Source organism: Coffea eugenioides, chromosome 6 (assembly GCF_003713205.1).
Source record: "Coffea eugenioides isolate CCC68of chromosome 6, Ceug_1.0, whole genome shotgun sequence".
Classification (NCBI taxonomy): domain Eukaryota; kingdom Viridiplantae; phylum Streptophyta; class Magnoliopsida; order Gentianales; family Rubiaceae; genus Coffea; species Coffea eugenioides.
Genome location: NC_040040.1, coordinates 52,673,757 through 52,695,759, shown reverse-complemented (window position 1 = coordinate 52,695,759; position 22,003 = coordinate 52,673,757). Strand labels below are relative to the sequence as shown.

General features: G+C 34.1%; 1 pseudogene; it reads left to right on the top strand.

The window, feature by feature from the left end:
* Nucleotides 1-13,692: 13,692 nt before the first annotated feature.
* LOC113774422 lies at nt 13,693-15,533 on the top strand (annotated as a pseudogene).
* The last annotated feature ends 6,470 nt before the right edge of the window (nt 15,534-22,003 follow it).

Here is a 22,003-nt window from a genome sequence, read left to right as displayed (position 1 = left end):
CAGTTATAGAAAGTCTATTAGTTTAGTAGCTACCATCACCAAGCTGCCATGTGGGTTTCACTAAATAAATGGTCTTTTTGGGGGCAAGTTGAGCGCAATTAATTGGCTAACTTCAAGTGCATGTTTATATTTGTACTCTGGGAACTTTCGTGTAGAACTAATGCTAAATGGTTAATTTGAGCAGCACTTAAACGAAAAGGAGAGAATCAATAAACCAAAGCTGCAAGGAGTGTTGAAAAAAAAATCAATTTGGAGGAGAAGGAAAATAGTATCTACACATTCATTGAAAGTCTAACATGTGGCAAATCAATTGCTAATATTCCTTGAAAGTGCAACATGTAGCAAATCAATTGTTAACAGTTGAGATGTCAAATAAGGGATTTCTTATCGATGCTCAATTAGGGCTGTCAACGGTCCGGGTCTGGACCCGGACCCGGACCGGACCCGTCAACATTTTTCAGGTACGAGTAGATATATAGACCCGTGACCCGGACCCGGACCCATTTTATCTAACAGAAAAACGGGTAGATATATAGACCCGTGACCCGGACCCGGACCCATTTTATCTAACAGAAAAACGGGTCGAATAAGGGATAAACCTTACCGACCCGTATTAGACCCGAACCCGTTTTATTTAATTAATAATTAAAAAATATATACCTATCTATCCTAATTATTCATATCATTATCAATACTACTTTCATTCCCAAAATTTTCCAACCCTAATACCCACCGCCGCACATTCTTTTTTCCTCTCACTCTCTTTTCTCTTTTGCTCTGCCTCCCGCCTCCGCCATTGGTGACCAGTCCATCTCCAGCTCTCTGACTCTCTTTTCTTTGGTCAGCTCTCCATCTCCATCTCTCCATGACTCTATCTCCATCTCCAGCTCTCTGACTCTCTCCATCTCCACCTTCAACCGCCGGATTTGGCTAGCTAATGAGAAAAGAGATCTTGGAATTTCTTGAGGTGTTGACTTTAGCTACTATTTGGGTGCTTGCTTTCCATGATTGGTGTTATTGAATTTGTATTACATTAATGCTTTGTTTCGGCTTTTTTGCTTCGGCTTTTACCTTTTCCCACTTGAGGTACTAGATTTCAATCATGTCTGGCCCATGATGAATGATGTGGAAAAATATGATGCCCGTTCCTTTGTTTGATTGAACAAACAAAAAAAATGACCGACTGCTTATATGAGGCTGTGATGATTTTTTTTTATTATCAATACGAAACTAAATAGAAATCAAGATTTTGAGCTTTTCTGTAGCTTGGCTTGGTAAACTCTGGAGGGTCTGTGAGGGGTATGCAGAGGGCTCAAAAGGAAAATTGGGCACTTTTGGTTCATTTTTCCTTTTGGGTTCTTTATCTGATTTCTCTCATGCGGCAACTGTTGTTTGTAGCCATGGCGGTTTTAGCCTATCTTGATGTCAGACTCCAATCTGAGCCTCCACTTTTCGCTCTTCAAGCTTTAATAATGAACCCACAACCTCATAGAATTTTTCTTATTCTTTTTGCTCAATTTTCAGCTGTATTCTGGATCTGTAGCTGGGAACATTCCTTTTGAAACAGAAGTAAGCAATCCTCCATTCTGGTATTTTGCCTTTTTCCGGGTAGGCCCGACCCGGACCGGGACCCGTCAGTTGCGGGTCCGGTAGAGAGATTAAGAGATCCGTCGGGTATTTGGGTCGGGTCCGGAATTAATCCAGTATGACGGGTCCGGGTCCGGATTTATTAATTTCGACCCGGATCCGGCCCGTTGACAGGCCTATGCTTAATCGGCACTTGTTGAAACACTCAAATCAAACATAATTTACTATTTGAATGCACATTTTAATAATTATTATTACACCTTGCATTTAGTGGCAAAAGCAGTGGCTCCAAAGAGATGTTTTCACTTTGGCAAAGACCTTGATGATTTTAAATTTGTGCTTACGGTGATGCATCTAGGATTGTCCAATTTATCAATAGTAAAGATGATGATCTCTCTGCCATTGGCCTAATCATTGAAAATTTGTGGGAAGCTTTGCATGATCCTTGTTTGATTAATGTAAATTGGGTTCCTAGTGTCACGGGTTGTATAAATTCTTATAAGCTAACATGTCGTGCGGCACTAGTGATCGTTCAATATTTAAACTATAAATGGTTTGTTAGTTCAACCTAAACACTAAGTGCGCAAAAATGTGCGGAAGCTAAAGTAGTGAGCAAAGAGGGAAAACGTTTGAGACTAAAAAAAATCTTGTATTGCACTTATGAACACTTGTATAAGATTGGTTACACATGAGGGGGATTGGCCTATTTATAGGCAAGTCAAGATACAAGTCTCTAGAATTTTACACTAAGCACTCTCTCTGAAACTTTCTATACAAGGCAACTCTTATGTAGAAAACTCTAAACTATTCTACAAGACTCTTGAATAACTTAGAACATTTCGAGGGCCTCTAGGGCTTGCTACATACTTCTACCAACATTTGGTGTAGTTTCCATGTTTTAGGCAAGCCTCCAAGTTTTGGCACTTGTTTGGGGGAATGTGGTGTGGGTCTATTAACTGTTCTGATTTTTTTGTTGGGACACTATGTATAGTAGTGCATGGCTGGCTGGCCGAGCACGGTCAGGCACGGTTGTGTGCGTGGACAGGCACAATTGCGCGTGGACAGAGTGCGATCCATGTCACTAGGAAAACTAACAAAGTAGCTCAAAAATTAGCACATTTTGCCAAAATATCTCACTCTGTTGAATCCTGTGAAACTCTCCTCCTACCTTTGTTGAGCAATTCGTGTTGGACGATTTCTAGTAAATTTAATGATAAAATCTTCAAAAAAAACTTCTATTTAATTTTATATCTTTAAAATATTTATGCTCGAACTATTTCTTTGCAAGTGGGCACTTGTTAGATAGACCTGTAAATTGTTGGCAATTTTCGCATTCATCTACTGGTCACCAATTTCCATTTCCTAGTAAGTTTGCAGTTGGAGAGTTGATTTCAAAATAAATGAAACAAAAAAATCATTACTTGATTTAGGTTCCTAAACACACCCTAAGTAAAGTACAAAATTAAACATAACTATGAAGATTGGATGAAAACTTACAGACTTACAGTGAATTCCTACATGCTTGTGATCAAAGAGCCCCATATCCCATTTTGTTTTGGTCTGTATATCACATAACCTTTGCTTGCGCTATCAATTAAATGCAAGTGATTCAAAAGCTATTACAAAAGTCGTCAAGCAATAATGCACCTTGGGATGCTTTTTGTTAAGGGATAATTTCAGAAACCTCCCCTGAGGTTTCTGACACTTTCACTGACATCCCCTGAGGTTCTCAAAATTTCACTTACCTCCCTTGCTTTTGATTTTGTGGTAACAATCCAGTCCAAATCAGATTAAAATATTATTTTCATGTGTGAGAAGGTATTTTTATTCCATAGCTACCCTTTGCAGAAGTTGTATTAGTAGAAGATTCAAAGAAGAATAAATGATTTGGACTAATTAGTAAAGTTGAGGGGGGGTAAGTGCAATACAAAAAATTGCATGCACCAGATGTGCCATGCAACAGTTATTTGGCAGATTTTGCAACGGCTAGCTGCAAATTGCAACGGCCAGAAGGTTTGCTGTTTCAGTAGCAATAGCATATAAAGCAAAGCAACTTAACTACCTCTGAGGTTTCAAGCTATTAACATTCTTTGCTACTAATTTGGAGTGATAACAAGTGCATTTGCTGTGCTACAATTAGAGCTCTTAGTAAAAAGTTTTAGCTGCAACCATGGCCTCTTCAAGCCATAGGGGAGAATCATGGAATTCACCTACATCTTTCTCCATTAAAAACAGGTTTTGCCGCTGTAATCGCAAAGCAACCGTAATGATATCAGAGAGTGAAAGGAATCCAGACAAGTTGTATTTCTATTGAGAAATTTCCAACTTTGTGATGAATTTTAAAAAAATTCTACAAAAGGGGTGATTTTGGGTTTAATTTCCGTCAGGGGGGTCTTCGCATTTGTGAATTTCACAAATGCGAGCTTACAAGAGCTCGCATTCGTGGAATGCGAGCTCTGGTTATTGAGCTCGCATTCCACGAATGCGAGCTCTTCTCAATTTTTTTTTTCCTTTTTTAAGAGCTAGGGAATTATTTCTAGGAAGCAAATGCGAGCTCTTATCTTTTTTATTTTGGTATTTTTTGAGAGGTAGGGAATTATTTGCAGAAAGCTTCTAATTTTTGTTTTAAAAAATGTTGCAAATATTTAAAATTTTGCAAATAGCTCGCATTTGTTAAATTTGACCTGCAAAAATTGTATTTAACTTTTTTGTTAGATTTCGCATTTATAAGTATGACTTGTAGAAAATTAGATTCAAATTTAGATGTATTAGGGTTTTAAAAATATTATATAAGTGATAAAAATTTTATAAATTGTAAAAATAAAATCAAACTGCTTGGATAATTAAATGTTATATTTGCATAAGAAATAATACAATAATCATAATAATGATAATACAATAATATTGGTGTAATAAAACTGCCATTAATTTAAATATTTACTTATAATGCCCAAAGAGCCTAATTACCAATTTTTTCTTCTCGCGCTCAAATATAACATTAACCCGCATGCGAGCTAACCTTGAAATAGAAAAAACACAGAATCCCGCTTGCGGGTTTCAGGAGTATTCGGATATTCTCATATGCACCTATGCAAATTGAACCAACCGGATATCTTATCCGTATCCCATTTTTTTAAATAAAAATCTTATAAATTTGAAAAATAAAATCAAATTTAGATGTATTAGGGTTTTAAAAATATTATATAAGTGATAAAAATTTTATAAATTGTAAAAATAAAATCAAATTTAAATAATTAAATGTTATATTTGCATAAGAAATAATACAATAATCATAATAATGATAATACAATAATATTGGTGTAATAAAACTGCCATTAATTTAAATATTTACTTATAATGCCCAAAGAGCCTAATTACCAATTTTTTCTTCTCGCGCTCAAATATAACATTAACCCGCATGCGAGCTAACCTTGAAATAGAAAAAACACATAATCCCGCTTGCGGGTTTCAACGTTATTCTGCGCTTCGTGTGTTTGCTTTTGTTTTGCTTTTGTCTTTTTTTTTTCGAAATGGAGGGTTGGCGGTGGAGCTTAGTACGAGAGCTCACTGAACTCTAATAGGTTTCTAATTAGGTTTCTAATAAAGACTTCGTTCGATATGTGATATTTCAGCCGAACTTCGAATCCATGGCACTTATTACGCGCTTAAGCCACCTGTCCACATTAGCAATCAAATGGCTTGATATCAAGAATTCCACAAAGGTAAATTACCTAATAACCTTGCAAAATAGGCTATCCATCTTCCTTGAGTTCATATAAAAACATTATCCTAAATACCAAAAAGGACAAGCTTGAATTCCCAATCCCACCTGTGTACATAAATTGTTCTTATTTGATTGAACTTCTTGTCTTGTAACAAATGACTCCACAGACATTTTCTTGCAAAGTACGTAATTTGAAGTCAGACGTGTAATCTTGCATGACAAGAATAGGTACGTAAAGAATAAGAAAATTCATTATGTAACTTAAACATAAACGGTAGTAATTAACCCCAACTACTTGGGATATATCTGTAATTTTGGCCCTGATGACGTCAGAAAAGGGGCCCAATTTTTTATCAAGGGAGGTAAGTGAAATTTTGAGAACCTCAGGGGATGTCAGTGAAAGTGTCAGAAACCTCAGGGGAGGTTTCTGAAATTATCCCTTTTGTTAAATTGATGTTTACGTCACTGGTTAAGAACTAAAAAAGGCAATGGCATGACAACTACAATAATACTAACGAAACAAACTTTGTTCTCTATAGGTGTCAATCACAATTAAATTATGTTGATCACACAGACCTTTTCCCTAATAACTTGTTCAAACCCACCCATTAACTTTAAATGGGTCTAAATGGGTATCCAATTAAACCCATTTAATTAGTGGGTAGTGGGTTGATTCGACTCACCCATTTATATTAATTTAAAATAATTATGCATTTAAACTCAATTTTTACTTTGTGTTAATGAGATAAAATTGAATTTCCTAAGAATCCAATAACAGTAAAATGTCGTTATTTCTTGTCAAACAACATATGAATTTTTTTCTTCAAAAAAATAGAAGTAGAATTTCAAATGAGTCATAAATGGGTATAATTAGATATACCATTAAATGGGTATCCATTTATTTAAATAGGTATGAATGAATTGATCAAATTATACCTATTTTCCAATTATGATCCACTCAAGTCATCCATTTTGACACCTCTACTTCAAAGTATCATACGAGAAATGGAAAATTCACACCGTTCCCTTCTCTATGCACAAACCCAAGCGATATATTACCTCGATATAGTGTGGTTTTTACAGTTCTGTATTAATTTGCTTTTTACATTTTTCCGACGGACTGTACTTTTCTGCTTCTCGTCATCATGGTGTATTTCCTACTCTTTTGGCTGACATATGAATACTTCTAACAAGGAACTGTATTTGATAAGCAAACCTATTAAAATTAGTTGTTTTTGGAATGCGAAATAAAACAACTTGAGACTCCGTATTAGAAACCAAATTTGATTTTCTATGCAATGAAATTTTACTTAAGCAAATTTAGTTAAATTTCAATCAAATTTAGTTGCACAATAAAATCAAATTCAATTAAAACAGGGAATAGAACAAATTGAGACTTTATCTTACAATAACATAAAATATGAAGTCTCAAGTTTTTTTTTTTAATCTTTCCCACTATTATGTTCGGGGTTCCAATCGGCATTTGGGGATGGGAAGTGTATAGGGAGGGTGGGAGGATACAAAGAAAAAAGTCTCAAGTTATAGTTGACATTGATAGCGTTAAATATTAGAGATGTCAAAATGGGTGATTTGGGCGGGTTTGGGTTGGGTAAAATGGGTAATGGGTATAAGTGAGTCAACTCATTTATACCCATTTAATTAAATGGGTATAAATAGGTAAGTCAAAAAATGAATTGGGTAACCCAATTACCCATTTATAACCCATTTATTTTAACTTTTTGTAAACTCATTTAAATTCATTTTTGCAAACTAAGTTATCAATTTATACCACCCTTTGCACCCATCATTAGTTTTAAATATTTACTTATAATGTTCAATAAGCCTAATTATCAATTTTTTTCCTATCCGTACTCTATGTCGTAAAATTACATACTATTTAATAATTGAATAATAAGAATATAAAAATTTAAATTAAGTACTATAAAAATTAACATAAAAACTTAATCCAAAAATTTTGAACCCCTAATATTTTTTTCATGTGTAAATTTAAAATTTCAATTTGGAAAGATAGGAAAAGAGGCTAAAACTTATCATAAATTGATAATGCTAAAAAATTGAGTAAGTTAACAAATTAAGAGAAAATAAAATGAAACAAAAGTAGTTAACATCATAACAAAATGAAAAATTTGAAAAAAAAATGGGCGGGGGAAGAGAGGAGATTTGGGGGAAAACAATTCTAAATGGATTAATTGGGTTTGATGGGTTACCCAATAATACCCATTTATTAAATGGGTATTAGTGGGTAACCCATTTATACCCATATGTAAAAACTTAAGATACCCATACCCATCTATTCAGGGCGGGTATGGGTAAATTTAATTAAATAGGTTGATTTGACACCTATGCCCTTAATTAACAATCATAAAAACGCATTCAACTTAATATGGTAGCAATCCATATTGTATTGCTATACAGTTGCTTGATATACGCTATATGTATAGTGGACTGGAAAACAAGAGATTCACAGTCCAATGTTTTTAAATTCGAACCGGATAGCAACTTGGTTAAACTATTGAATTAGGGGTCAACTGGTTGGATTAGTTGGATCGTTTTAAAAAACATGCTGATATTAGCATGATGTCATAATTATTTTATATTTTTATAAGTTTTAGAAATATTGAAATTAAGTTCTTGATTATATTTCGAGAAACTCTACAAAATGTTCTAAAAATATTAGGCTTGTAATCAAATATACACCTAAAAATTATATATAAAAATGTGAATTCAAGTCTAAAATATGTCCATTCTCCAATATTACTTGAAAAATTAAATTGAAATAAATCATATCCAATTCGAGATCTTTTTGTTTAGAATATGGCTTTCTAATGCAAGTTGGAATCATTGATAATAAATTGAAAAGATGATAGGGATAAAAACTTCTTGGTTTAGAGATCATTTAGGGGCATGAGTAATTTTGGTGTTTATACTAAATGGTGGCTCTTTTTATTACTATTAATAAATGAAAGTTTTACAATTTAGGAAACTCAAATTATATTTGAGAAAAACAAAAAAGAAAAGTTTGAGAACTGGGTTAAGCAATCGAGTCGAGACACTGGTTTGGTCGATTTTTGACCAAAACAATTTTGTGCAGCATATCGACTGTTTTTGAGCATTAATGATCCACACCAAATCGAAGATTGTGCCAGGCCATTTGAAGTCATGGCTGCTGGAATTTTTTCCCTTCCTATAAATCTACCGGGAACCTCATATAATCGTGGTATTAAAGCTGCGAATTCAGTAAGACAGAAGATGTTAGGAATTATAAACCAAAGGAAGGGTGAGGTGATGGATAAACAACTAGTACATGACGAGGATCTTTTATCACTAGTCTTAACCAAGCCAGATGAGAATGGAAAATTCATGAGTGAACCAGAAATTGCTGATCACTTGCTGCACTTCTTGCCTGCCAGGATTCCACCACTGCATCCATCACTTTTACAATGAAATATCTTGCGGAATTTCCTGATATCTATGATGAAGTCCTCAAAGGTACAAGTGTTTTTTTTTTTTTTTCATTTACATTTTCTTTATCAGATAGAGTATTTGTTTGATAAGAAATAGCAAAGATAACAGTAGTACTGTGGCCAAAAAGTCATCCTTAATCGTAAACTTTGGAGCCTTTAAATAGGCAAAACACACAACTGAAATCCCTTAAGATCAGGTCCCATATCTGGCACCTTCTCCATAACCCCACCACTCCTAAAGACTAGACCACTAAGCCACTAAATCTGCTGACTAAGTCATAACTGAAAGACTCCAACGTACAGCAAATTCCTAAACTCTAGGCCACTAAATGAATGACTCCATTTGAAAAACAAGTTAAACAATAACATAAGTAAAAGTTTCAACAATCCCTCCCTTAAACTGATGTTAGTAAACATCAGTTAACAACCTTGACTGAACCTAGGTTGCAGAGACCTAGTAATCCTCTGAGTTTCACAAACGATTCTCTCTTGAGCGCCTTGGTGAATATATCAGCAACTTGATCATCACTCTTACAATGCATCAAATCAACAGTTCCATCTTTGCAAAGATCTCTCAAAAAATAAAGCTTCACATCAATGTGCTTGCTTCTTCCGTAGAGCACTGGATTCTTTGATAACTTGATTGTAGAGCTGTTATCACATAGTATTATAGTAGCTCCACATTGCTTGAACTGCAACTCCTCAAGTATTCTTCTCAGCCATATGGCTTGGCAAGCACAAGCCGTAGCTGCAACAAATTCAGCTTCTGTACTGGATAAGGTGACAATTGATTGCTTCTTTGATGACCAGGAGATTGCACCTGTTCCAAGCATAAAAACATAGCCAGAAGTACTCCTTCCATCATCTTGATCTCCTGCATAATCACTATCAGTATAACCCACCAAGTTAGATTTTTCACCCTTCTTGTAGCATATCCCTAGGTTTCGAGTTCCTTGTAAATAACGAAGGATTCTCTTGGCAGCTAACAAATGCAACTCCGTGGGACTTTCCATATATCTGCTGATTAAACTCACAGACTACATTATATCTGGCCTTGTTGCAGTAAGATACATTAAACTGCCCACAATTTGCTTGTAGAGTGTGCTATCAACCTTCTTTCCATCATGATCTTTGTGTAGCTTCATGCCACATTCAATTGGAGTACTTACAGAATTGCAATCCTTCATATGAAATCTATTCAAAATTTCTCCCACATATTTCGTTTGAGATAAGAAAATTCCATCATCTGATTGCATTACTTCTATGCCAAGAAAATAATACATCCAACCAAGATCAGTCATTTCAAATTCATTCATCATGGATTTCTTGAATTCACCAAACATGGTATCACAATTTCCAGTAAATATAAGGTCATCAACATACAGGCAAACTATGAGAAGCTTCCCCCCATCTTCAATCTTAACAAACATTGTATGCTCATAAGGACATTTAATAAAACCAACTTTAAGAAAATAAGTCTCAATTCGACTATACCAAGCCCTCGGAGCTTGCTTTAGTCCATAAAGAGCCTTTTTCAGTCTGAACACTTTATTCTCATTCCCAACTTTAATATAGCCAGGGGGTTGCTCAATAAATACCTGTTCCTCCAAATACCCATGCAAGAATGCTGATTTGACATCTAGCTGGAAGATAGGCCAAGAATTTTGCGCTGCTAATGCAACCACCAATCTGATCGTGTCATGTCTTGCAACTGGAGAAAATACTTCTGTATAATCAACCCCGTACTGCTGCTTGTATCCTTTTGCCACCAGGCGTGCTTTGTACTTGTCAACACCACCATCTTTGTTTAGCTTTGTCTTGAAGACCCATTTGACACCAATGGTTTTGTGCCCCTTAGGAAGATCACACAACTCCCAAGTGTCATTCTTCTCAATTGAATTGATTTCATCGTCCATTGCCTTTTGCCATTTTTCTTCTTTGACAGCACTCTCAAAAGTTGTAGGATCACAATCTGCGAACAAAGCAAAATGAGTAATTGGATTACTTAACCCAGTTACCTCATAATCTTCCATCCAAGTAGGCCTTCTTCTAATTCGACCAACTGACTGGGCTCCTTCTTCATTTACTTCAGCAACTGGTTGTGAAATTCCAGTAGCTGTTTGAGTTGTATCTGAAGAGTTTTGTGGCATGTCAAGTGCTGGAACTTGCTCCTGTTTAGCATCATCATCATAAAAGACTTGTTTAGGCTGCTGCCCATCCCAATCCCAGGTGCTCTCTTCTTCAAAAACAACATCCCTGCTGGTCACAATCTTCTTCGTCAGTGGGTTGAATAATTTATAGGCTTTGGAGGATTCACTTACGCCAAGAAAGATGCATTTCTCAGCTTTGTCATCAAGTTTTTTTCTTTTCGCATCCGGGATGTGGGCATAGGCGAGGCAACCAAAGATTCTAAAGTGATCTACAGCTGGTCTTCTTCCACTCCAAGCCTCTTCAGGAGTCTTGTTTTGAACGGCAAAAGTTGGACTTCTGTTTAAAACATGAATACTCCATTTTACAGCCTCCGGCCAAAAAGTCTTTGGAACTCTTCCTCTTGTTAATAGAGTTCTCACCATATTAAGAATTGTTCTGTTCTTCCGCTCCGATACACCATTTTGTTGTGGTGTATGTGCAGCTGTAAGTTCTCTTCGAATGCCATGTTGCATGCAAAAACTTTCAAATTCTTTTGAGCAATACTCGCCACCCCGATCTGTTCGAAAAGACTTAATAGTCTTGCCTGCTTCATTTTCCACAAGAGCTTTGAACCTTTTAAACATAGTAAGAGCTTCTGATTTTTCCTGTAAAAAATAAACCCACGTTTTCCTTGAAAAATCATCAATGAAGGTAATTAAGTATCTTTTACCTCCATTAGACGATGGGTTTATTGGGCCACAAATATCTGAATGCACCAGCTCTAACACATCCTTTGCTCTCCAAGACTTTCCTTTGGGAAACTGAGAACGGTGTTGTTTGCTGACAACACAGTCTTCACAAACTAGGGAGGGAACAGTAATTTCCGGAAGCCCTGTCACCATGGTTTTCTGTTGTAGAGCCCTCAGTCCACCAAAACTTAAGTGGCCATAACGAAAATGCCACAACCATGAGGGGTCCTTTACTTCAGCCATCAAACAAGATTGAATGCTTTCAATTTTCATTGGAAATAATCTGTTAGAACTCATCTGGACAGTCGCAATAGAACTTCTTTTATCAGGATCATAAATTTCACAAGTGCCTTTCTTAATTGTAATGACATACCCCTTTTCTTGCAACTGACCAGCACTCAACAAATTACTTTTCAAATCAGGAACATACAACACATTAGAAATTGTTTTCACAAGGCCATTCTTAGTATGTATCTTAACATCACCTTTTCCCATCACTTTCACAGTAGAGAAGTCACCAAAACTGACAGTAGAGTGAAAGCTTTCATTTAGATTCGAAAAAGAAGACTTACTTCCACTCATGTGATTGCTGCAGCCTGTATCGACATACCAAATATTCGACTCAATCTTTTTTCCTTCATGGGCAGCCATCAACAAAGTTTCTGGTTCATTCGTTTCTTCTGCAAAATTTGAGTTCTCCTCTCTTTCTTTATACTTTGGCAGTTCAGTGACACATTCAGAAGCATAATGACCATATTTGTGACATCTAAAGCACTCTACTCTAGATTTGTCATGATCTCGATCTCCCCTTCCTCTTCCTCGGCCTCTGCCTCTTCCTCTTGAGCTGTTGGAGCGAGTGTTGGTAGAAGCTTTTAAAGCTTGTTCCTCTGCTGTCCAGCTTCGATTCATCTTCTGTTCATGGACTAACAAGGAGCTCTGCAATTCATCAAGAGAGAGGTCATCTATGTCGTTTGACTCTTCAATTGAGCAAACAACATAGTTAAATTCTCGCGTCATAGAACGCAGAATTTTTTCTACTATGTTAACATCTTTAATCTCTTCTCCATAGCATCTCATTTTATTTGCAATTTCCATCGTCCTTCCAATAAAGCTTGTAACAGATTCCGCATCCTTTATCTGCAAAACTTCAAAATCCCTCCTCAAGGCTTGAAGCTGTGCGCGCTTCACTCTAGAAGAGCCTTGATATTTTTTCTTCATTGAATCCCAAATATCCTTGGATGTATCTTTGCAAAGAATAGTCTCCAAGATGGGACGATCAATAGCCTGGAAGAGATAGTTCTTCGCTTTCAAGTCTTTGAGCTTTCTAGCTTCAATGTCTGTTTGCTGAGCATCTGTCACGGTTGCACCTGCTGGTGGTTCTTGAATTCCAGATTCAACCACTGACCAATATTCTTTGGACCGTAAAAAATTTTCCATGAGCATGCTCCAGTGGTCATAGTGACCATCAAAGCGAGGGATGGCGGCTTGCACAAAATTTGAGTCATTGGCCATTTGGATAGGGTAGTGGGGAAGAGTAGATAATTTCAGGTGTTTCACTCTCAGGTCTCAGGAATCTTGTAGCTCTGATGCCACTGATAAGAAATAGCAAAGATAACAGTAGTACTGTGGCCAAAAAGTCATCCTTAATCGTAAACTTTGGAGCCTTTAAATAGGCAAAACACACAACTGAAATCCCTTAAGATCAGGTCCCATATCTGGCACCTTCTCCATAACCCCACCACTCCTAAAGACTAGACCACTAAGCCACTAAATCTGCTGACTAAGTCATAACTGAAAGACTCCAACGTACAGCAAATTCCTAAACTCTAGGCCACTAAATGAATGACTCCATTTGAAAAACAAGTTAAACAATAACATAAGTAAAAGTTTCAACATTGTTACAATTGCAAAAATGAATTGGACTCATCAAATTATTGTTTCAATTTACCGAGAACAAAGAAGCATTGCGCAAGAGAAAATCCCCGGGGAGCCACTGAATTGGAAAGACTTACAGAAGATGAGGTATGCCTGGAATGTGGTCAGCGAAGTACTAAGACTCGTCCCTCCTGTTCAAGGGAACTTCCGGGAGGTCTTAACGGACTTCGCATATTCTACTTTCTTCATTCCCGAAGGATGGAAGGTATGGGACCTAATTTTGCATGTTTTAGAAATGTTGATCAATGATTAAGGCAAAGATGAAGCACTAGAACGTGTAAAAAGAACTGGGAGCCATGTAATACTGCATTAGTTATTCAACCTACTCCTTACTCTCTACTTATATTATATGACTCTCAATGCCATCTTATATCAAACTCTCTCCATTTGTTCTATTAAAAGTATTATGCTTTTTTATTTTATTTTTGCATGTTCCAAAATACTTGTCATCTTAAAAAATCAAGCATGATCATCACCCTTTTTCTAATCTTAGCATTCAACTTTTGAATTTTGCAAGGTAAAATTTGAAAAGATCTATATACGCTATCACTATTAAACATACTACTTCTAGGATTTTGTTTTAAATAAAAAAAATTGATAAGTAACAGAACTTTTAGAAATAGAGATGGTCCATTTAACATGGTTGGATTCAGTGGTAGAGTCACATGTAAGCAAGAGGTGGCAATTGCCCCTACTTAACTTTAGAAAAATTAGTTTTTTTTTAAACTTAAGAAATTTAGAAAATTTTAAAGTTCCATCTTATTTGTCCACACTAAATTTTAATAAATTCTCTTTTCTATCTATATTGACCCCCAAATAATTAAAAAAATTCATAAAAATTTTGGATTTACTTAAAGTTAATTATGGAAGTTATTTCAAGAATAATCTCTTTCTCTGTTTTTGAGTTAAATTAACCCCCAAATAATTAAAAATCTTTGTTACCATCAAAGGATATAAGGATTTTGGAGCTACTTAAAGTGAATTACAGAAATTATTTCAAGAATAATTTCTTTGAAAGTTTTCACATTCAAATGGAGAAAATAATTGTCACATTTAAATTTAAGCATAATATGAACTTCCAAGCATATTAAATTTAGAAAAACATAATTTTAACATAAATATCCATTTATTTTAGCTATACTATTACTTCATAAATGAAGCTAATCATGTTAAACATCTTAATGTTCAAGTTTGTTTGATTATTTTAACAAGTATGAATTTGTATTCAAGTTTGATTTTTTTTATTTGTCAAGCTGAGGTCAAGCAAGTATTTATTGAGGTGTGCTCAAATAGATTGAATATTTACCTATACATTTCAATTTTATGCCAAACAAGCCAAGTTTGAGTCGAGTTTAAAATTTATCGAACACAAAATAATATTTAAATTTGGTTTGATTAATTCGTAAACTAAACTTGAACGAACACTTATTGAACTCAACTAAATTTGAGTATTGAATAGTTTGGTTGATCTTTTTGCCTTAACTTTATTTCATGTGCCGTCACGGATTGATCCCTTTATCTTAGGGTCTTGACTCCACCACTGGTTGGATTGATTCATGTTTAGTAAATCTAACCGGGATTTCTAAATTTTTTTAAAAAAAATCTTATTTTCATCTAGATATATTGGACTCCCAATTCAACACACAAGAATCCACAGTATTTCTCTGATCCTGAAAAGTTTGATCCATCAAGATTTGAAGGATCAGGACCTATGCATGCCTCACACATTCGTTCCTTTTGGCGGAGCATTATCTCGGATATGCCCGGGTAAAGACTTTGCTAGAGTGGTTATACTTGTTTTCATGTACAACGTGACAGGGAAGTTCAGATGGGAAAAGCTCGATCCTTCCTGATGAGAAAACCGTGGTCCTCCCTATTCCTCTGCCCGCCAAGGGATTCCCTGTTGTCCTCCATCCTCATTGAACATGCACCGCAATATTTATGGCAATAGCCATTGGCCCATTGATGTACTGCACAATTTTTATACAGGAGTTTTCACAAAACATCACTTCTAAGGCAAATAAGAAGTCCACTACTGAATAAATTACAGCAAAGTTTTTCATCGTTCACAAGAAAAGAGCTTCAACCTTGTCATGTTAAGGGAATTCAACAAGAAAGCAATTTGCTGATTTTACTTACGTATGATGGAGTCTAATGTTTACTACCGCAGCAAGAAAAACGAAAAATCATGCTATTAGTTGACAAATCAAGTTTGAATCATCTGCTAATATGACATATAAGCAATGGCTATATACAGTAGTAGAATGTGATTCCATTAATTAGGCAGCAAATATGTTGGACTTGAAAAATTGCCTGTATTTTCTATGGTTCTACACTTCAACTTTGCTGAAAACTCGGTACGAAGTAAAATTATCAACTAAACTAGGATGCAACTTAAGTTTATGCAATGCTTCTTCCATTGGTATAATGGAAAATATGAATTCGAAGCAAAGAACAAAGTAAGTGTGGAACCATGAGAAAAAAAAGAAGAAGTGTAGTCTATATTCTATATATGCTTCTACATTTTAATATTGCAGCAAACTTCGTAGAAAGTAAAACTATCAACTAAAATAACGTGCTACTTGAGTTTGGAATTTTCATTTAAGGAATGAAGTTCCGCTAGCAATCAAGTTAAATTTATTATTTGAGGTAGACCTTTAGCTTTTTATTTTGAATTTTTTCTTCCTTGTTAGATATTTAGCTTTTTAAATATCATAATGATAATTATTTTGGATGGAAACGTAAAATTGGACCTTGAATAATTTTAATAATTCTTGTCCATAGTCACACATTTGGAGCTTAGAGCTCTTGATCGACAAGACTACAAGTTGTCAAAAAAAAGAGAGTAATTACTGTAAGAAAACAGTTTGTAAACGGCCATTGGTCATGTAGTAAGACAATAGCGCAAATTTTATTAATGCATTCTTGATATTTCGACCAGCAAATGCTCTATTTGCATACTGACGAGCGTGACATATACATACAAAATTAGTTCATACACAGTCAAGTTTTACATTTATAAATTCTAAATACTCCACACGTGATTTTCCTGCAAGTATACAAGTCGTGAGTGAATATAGGGTATTAAGGGTTGAACCCACAGGAAAGATTTTCAATTACCGGTGATTTTCGAATTCCTTTATTATTTAGACTATCATAGTGCAAGAAATTAACTCTACACTATAAAAGTAATAAAAATAACCCTATAAAGCTCCTAGAGGTATGGAATTCCTTATAACTCTTACAAATGAGATTACTGATTAAGTGAATGCTATTATCTTGGCTAGTTATGGGATAATTTCCTTATGTATGTGAAACCTACTCTCATAGTGAACCAACTATACTTGTAACTAAGCCATACCTACTCTCGTGGTCATGAATTAATTACAAGCTCATTTCTTCTATAAAATTACATGAAACAAGTCACTAAAACCACAAAGATGCTCCTCTACTCTCGTGAGTGAACTCCCTAAGTTTATTACTTCATTGAACTAGTGTTAAATTCCAATTTTCATTGCACACTTAACACCTTAAGATTATCACAATTAATGACCGGTTAATCATGATTAGAAAAGCAAAAGCGGTAAATAACTTGCTCAAAATAATATCATCAAATAACCAAGTAAACTTTACTAACAAGATATAGCAAGTTCATCCATATTCTAAACATATACTTTAACTGAACATGAAGAAAAACGAATCCAAACTTGTATTATAGCTAAACATGAATTCAAATATAAAAGTGAAAGTGATAGGAGAGAAGTCACCCTTGTCACATGAGTTCCAACTCTCCATCTTTGCTCCTCCAATTTTTATCCAAATCTAACTACAAATACAAGAAAGGTAAACTATACTAACTACTCTATACTATCCTAACAAATGAACTAAGGAAATTCTAATAAATACTACATTTTTGTGGAGTTTCTCTAACTTTCCAAAGTTTTTCAAAATGTTCCTCCAAGGCTGCTATTTATAGAGGATTCAAGAGCTAAATGAGTTGTTTCTAGTTGTCATTTTTAACTCTTGAAACTCCCATGAGTTGTTTCTCCAACTTTCCACACATTTCTTGATAAGACACAGCCGAAATTGTTAGCTGGAATTGAGCTAGAAAAGTTGTGTGAAAGCAGGCAAGTTGATGAGCAAGTTGCAGAAAATAGAAGAGAATACGCGACCTCAAGAATACTCGGCTTCAGCTCGCATATTGGAGGTCGCGTTTTCACTTCGGCACCATTTTAACTGATACTTTTTTGATGATGGAGGCCGAACTAGCTCTTGTACAAAACATGAAAGCTGTAGTCCTTTGAGTTACTTTCCAATGCCTCAAGAATCATCCAATTTAGAGCTCTGTGAACCGAGATATGACCAAAATACTTTCGAATGGTCAGAGCTCTGTTTCAACTTTCGACAACAGAGTTTCACTTCTGTATTCCGACATTTTGACAATGAAAACGACTGAACTGGACTTCGATGTCTTCATACCAAATGTAGCTCTATCTCTTAACTTCAAAATGGTATAAAAATCACCTTAATCCAATCATTTTAGATCAAGATATTGCCAAAATACCACAAGGTGTTAAAGCTGTAAAACTTGTGTTTCTTTAGAACTTAATTGCATTTCATCTCTTGTACTTCATATTCTTTTTTTATTTCTTTAAACCATCATCAATCATCCAATTCTCTTCTCAATTCATGCCATTTGATGATTGAATCATTAAACCCACAAAAACATGAAGTTTTCACTATTAAAATCCATAGAAATGCAATTTTTACCACTTTAACCACAAAATACATATTTTCACTAGAATCTTAGTTAATTAGTTATAAAAGTGACTAAAACACACCAAAACTAACTGATAAAACACACTAAAAACATGTAAAATATACACTTATCCCATACATGTTAATATGTCAATTAGCTAGTCTGATAGGTGGAAAAATCTATATCTTTAGCTCCATAAGTTTGGCAATAGTTCAAACGAAATAAGCCAGTACCATAGTTTTATAGCTTTAGCCCCACAGGCATGCACTAATTCACCAATTAATCCCTACTCTATCATTTCAAATAAGTTCATGGTAAAACTAGAGGTGGGCAAAAATACCACAAACCAGAAAATTCGATATATCCGATCCGATTCAAAAATTAGGATATCCGATCCGTATTATTTGATCGGGTCAAAAGAGGGTCGAGTACCCAATTAGATACGGGATGAGTTAGGGTCATATAATTGAAAACCCGCAGGTACCCCACCCATCCGCGCACACACACACACATATATATATTTATTTATTTTTATACACATACTATAAAATATTATTTTTAGAGCTAAATAAGCAATTTCATTGAACGAATTACATTAAAAATGTGTGAGACTATAGTTTGTTTATAAGATTCAGTTGTAGAGGTCATGAACTTATATTTTTTAGAAAAGAGTTTAATTAATGTGGAATATATACTTAAAAAAAGGTGCCCCTTATTTCAAATTTTTATTGATTTTGAATTCTTTTAATTTTTTTCCTTTTTCTTGTATTCTCTTCGCTTGTTTGTTTCTTGGTGGGAGACTTTTTTTGAGAAAAATCCTTTATTAAATCTTAGACGAATATGCAGAATATAAAATAAATTAGTATAAATCATTTTTTTAAAAAAAATTAAATGATAAGCGGGATGGGACGGGTCTTCGTTGATCCGACCCTATTTCAACGATTACCCGATAATCGAGTACTCGTTGATATGCGGGGCGGATAAGGGTAAAAAAAGCTTGACCCACAAGATGCGGGTTAGGTCAGTAAAATGGTGATCGAGGTGGGTACCCGACTCGTTCCCACTCCTAGGTAAAACAATGAAATAAATAACCATTAAGTTTTATTTTTAAATTAGAAATTAACATAGGTTTCATTTACATATGCTGATATGCATATTTAATATTTCAACTAACTAGTTAATTTCCTGGATGGGAGAGATACAGCTTTAGCTCCTTAAGTTTGGCATTGGTTCTATTAATCTTTGCATAATGATTTTTAATAAATAATTATGATACTACATTCAAATGAATTAGACCAAGTGGGTAGTTTTTATTTGAGTACTTGATATTTAATTTCAACAAGCTATTTTGTCAGTAGGAGATTTAATTTATATATAACTTTAGCTCCATATTTTTTGGACTAGTTTCAATCAAAACTTTTCAAAATGTTAAGCCTATTTTGTAACTTTACTAAAGGTCACTCCCTCAACTATATCCAGCCCCATCACTGATTTGAATGCTTCCACCTTTATTTTTTTCCTTTCAAATGAAAAAAGTCTAGCTTTTCTTGTTTCCGAGTGTCATTAATCCTTCCCTAGTGGCACAATTGTTCAAGAATGTGAGACAGGAACTAAAGTTGGATGATGTTTTGAAGCGCAACGGATCTTCTGTCCCACATCCTGTGCCACTCTGTGTCCCGCTTTTTATTATATTGCTATTTCTCTTTCATAAACATCATGTTTTAATTCTTTTTTGTTTCCTTAAAATCCAATAACTATTAATTCAGTAATACACAAAATTTAACAAACTCAAAAAACCAAAATGCATAAAAAATGAGATTTTTTATGAATTTTCTGCTGTATTTTTTTATTTTCTATTATATATTATTTTTTTGAAACTGTTGTATTTAATTTTAACTGAATTAATAGTTATTGGATCTTAAGGAAACAAAAAAGAATTAAAACATGTTGTTTATGAAGGAGAAATAGCAATATAATAAAAAGTGGGACAGAGAGTGGCACAGGATATGAGACAGAAGATCGGTTGCGGTTTTGAAGATCATTTGCGTGATTCTCTTTTTAAATTCAAAGCTTTCATGAAACCATGCAATAATTTATATCCATGACTTCAAATAGGATATGTAATTCAAATAAAATTTTCAATGCCTTTTTCCTATTAAAAAAACTTTGTTGCACCAGATCCTGCCACCTAGAGGTTGTAAGGAAATGAATTTGTTGCACCAGATCCATAGCAAAAGCCTTTGGTATAAATTAAAATAATTAAGTAAATCTCATGAGCAGAGGTATGTGTTTAATTAGTTGATCGCAATAAAATTAAAGAACTCATCAAGCAGCAGTATTATTGAGAATTTATTGTAATTGGTTTTAACTTCATATCGTACGTTCCTTGTTAGTTAATTGTGCTCCTGATTCATAAACATAAGTACACTAGTAATAGTTCACGTACTTTGCACGTGGTTATATTAATCCAAATATAGTATCTCTTAGATATAAATTTTTAATTTTTTTGGTGAAATTTGATTGTTTACCTGATAACAGAATGTTTATAGTTTTAATTTTTTAACTAATTAGTGCTACAAAGACTATCTAATTATGAACTCTATGATCTATTAATTTTGAATTTACTTTGATTTTTGGAATTCATTTTGTGCTTTTTGGTAAATTATGGATTCAACTTTGATAAACAATTCTTAGTACGGTTATGTTTCACCAAAGTTGTTATATACTCACAATATTTTATAATTAAATCATAATATTATTTTTAATATTGTAGAAAAGATATTGTTAAATAGAAAATACACGTATACATGTCAAGTACGAGCCGAGTACATAAAATTCATAATTATTAGCAAAATAAAGACTTAAACCATAAAATCAATTTCTGAAGGGTATTAGAGTAAATAAATTGGCTTGTTAGATTTTGTTATTCTAATTATTTTCACCACACTCACCCTTCCTTTACCCCTTGGAAAGCTTGTTGACTAGCGGTAGTCTAGATGTGCCTTTTTTTTTTACTTAAAAATAAAACCCATGGTTAAGTTTTTGATAAAATCAATGAATTGTAACAGTTGAAAAATTTTGTATCAACATTTTGAATGTTATTTTTTCATTGCTAAGACAAACGAAATGTAATTGTATAATTAGAATGAATTAATTATTTAAGAATAAGATATATGAACCATGCTATTATCTAACTTTGCATGAACATTTAATTTTTCTACCTTATATTTTTGCAGTTGGACTTACCAATTTTTTTTTTTGAAAATTTGAATTGAATAATGTGAGATGCATTGTTGAATTTGGATTATTTAAATTTTTCTAAGTGTTAGTCATGAGGCTAGTAAAGAATGTAAATGATTTATATTGATTAATCATCTTAGATTGGCTATGTAGTTGTCAATTGACATTTAATTGATAGAAAGAGTTAGATTCTTTTGTTTTTGTTTTTCTTTTAGTATTTCTTCAAATTGATAAAAAGCACATAATTATATATCTATCTCTTGATATTCATATCAAGATTTTCCAAATGAATGTGAACTTTTTTTTCTTATATATTTATCTTTTATTCCAAGAGCATCTATTTAGTAATAGATATTAATAGATAGATAGATAGATAGATAACCAATCTACCAAT